This window comes from Nannospalax galili, unplaced genomic scaffold, assembly GCF_000622305.1.
Source record: "Nannospalax galili isolate Female #2095 unplaced genomic scaffold, S.galili_v1.0 scaffold390, whole genome shotgun sequence".
NCBI classification, from domain to species: domain Eukaryota; kingdom Metazoa; phylum Chordata; class Mammalia; order Rodentia; family Spalacidae; genus Nannospalax; species Nannospalax galili.
Genome location: NW_008330777.1, coordinates 3,749,301 through 3,751,453, shown reverse-complemented (window position 1 = coordinate 3,751,453; position 2,153 = coordinate 3,749,301). Strand labels below are relative to the sequence as shown.

The following is a 2,153-nucleotide window of genomic DNA, read 5'->3' as shown; positions in this document are numbered from 1 at the left end:
AAAATTTAATATCTATATATATATATATAAAATATGAGGAAAAAAGTGCAAGTACACAAGGCTTTGTCTGCTACACCAAGACATTCAGTTTTTTATCTCCCAGGAGATGTTCAGTTTATTTAGAGAAATTAAGTGTTCAAATTTGGGGTTTCCAGTCTGGCAGTAACAAAATGGAAGCTACTGAATGAGTTAAATTAATGATCAGAGTTTGAGATGCATGACATAACCAGACATAGTGATAGAAACTGGAAGACATTCTAGGAGGTAACATCTCCAAATCTGTTGAGTGATAGCTATGAGTAAGGTAAAGGGAGGGATTCAAATGACTGTCCGGGTGCTAAGTAAATAGTGATACCCACTATAGGGAATATAATCAGGCCCTAAGCAGATTAGTTATGGAAGATTAAGCTCAGAGTTTACCATTGAGTTTGAGGGTCATGCCGTATTACTCTTTCTGTTCTACAGGCTCAGATGCTCAACTGTTCTTGATATCAGGCATCTCAAACTTACATTCATGAGATTTGTAATTTTAATTTTTTGATTGGCCAGGTTAAAAAACTGATTTATTTACTTATTTATTTATTTATTTATTTTTGAAGCAAGGTCTCACTGTGTAGATCAGACTGACCTGGAATTCAGAGTGATCCACCTACCTCTGCTGAGATTAAAGCCTGTGCCACGATGCCCTATCCTGATTAATTCTTGGCATTTCTTTTTCTTCTGTATCTAAACTGATACTGGTGTTCAAATTAACAACAAATTCTATGCTGTATCATGAAGAATCCAGAATGAACCACTTCACTGCTACCATTCAAATTCAAGTGACCGTTATCTCTTGCTCATATTATCTAACAGCCTTCATATTGATATTTCCATTTTAGATCTTTTGGCTTAAGGGATGCATTTAAATAAAGAAAGATTGTGTTGACCAGTTTATTGTCCTCACTGCTCTTTAGAAAGCCTGACAGCCTTCAATACAGAACATTTTATGCAGATTCTTACCTCAGAGTCTACTAGTACACCTTTCCCTTTGCCCAGAATATTTTCCCAAACAATAGTGTGGGATTACTTACTTTATTTTTTGCTGTAAGGTATAGAGACTATTCTTCACCAGGGCTAACCCCTTCTTATTACCCTTAGTAATTGCTGTCCTTATTGGGTTGTTCCCTCCCCCCCACTTCATTAATGTAACATTTTTCTGTCATATAAAAGCAGCTTTATTTTCCTAATAAAGTACCTGACTCATAGTAGGCACTCAGTGATAGGGTTGGGGGGTGGGGGGACAGGAGGGAGTGAGGGAGTGAGGAAGGAAGGAAGGACGGACAGACAGTTGGACACATGATTTTGGGTTATGGGAATGATGTTAGCTAAGGAGATAAAAGTTTGGATTGCGTGGTGGCGCATGCCTTTAATCCTAGCACTTGGGAGGCAGAGGTAGGCGGATCTCTGTGAGTTCACAGCCAGCCTGGTCTACATAGTGAGTTCCAGGACAGCTGGGGCTACAGGGAGACCCTGTCTCAAAAAAACCAAAAAAAAAAGTTTGGGTTGCTCATTTTTTTATATTTTTATTTCATTCATTTAGTAAACATTTCCTCACCATTTAGCTTGTTTCCAGTATGCTGCCAGATGATAATGCTATAAAATAAAAAGGGAATGTCTACTTTTAATAAGCTTGGTCTTCTGGGGTAAGAAAGTAGTATGTGTTATTTGTTAAATAATAGCAAGTGAAGTCATAACATAGGCCATTCAGGAACTTCAAGATTATCTTTACTAATTTAATTTTCCTTCTCAAGATATAGAATTCTCTGAAGATAAGAACTAGAGAATCCTATTTATTCTTCCTATTTTTAGCATCTCCACCTAGTAGAGTGCATATAATGCTTATATGCTTTTGAATGAATGAGTATCTATATAACTTAAACAATCCTATTGGTATGAAGAATGTGTCATGCTGAAAAATAGCATATTCGGGAGAAAGAGAAGGCAGTTTAGGACCTCATACTTTCCTACCCCTCCAAGTTGAAATGCTTAATACACATTTGAATGTAGTTGACTATAGAGTTCAGAATAGAATTCAGAAGATGTAAGAAATGCTTAATACACATTTGAATGTAGTTGACTATAGAGTTCAGAATAGAATTCAGAAGATGTAA

At 36.5% G+C, this 2,153-nt stretch overlaps 1 protein-coding gene across 4 annotated transcripts in view; it reads left to right on the top strand.

Moving 5' to 3' along the window:
• The window catches only part of Ppp1r12a (protein phosphatase 1 regulatory subunit 12A), a gene marked incomplete in the record, with an annotated part of 154,718 nt that overhangs the window by 79,839 nt on the left and 72,726 nt on the right, over nucleotides 1–2,153 (top strand).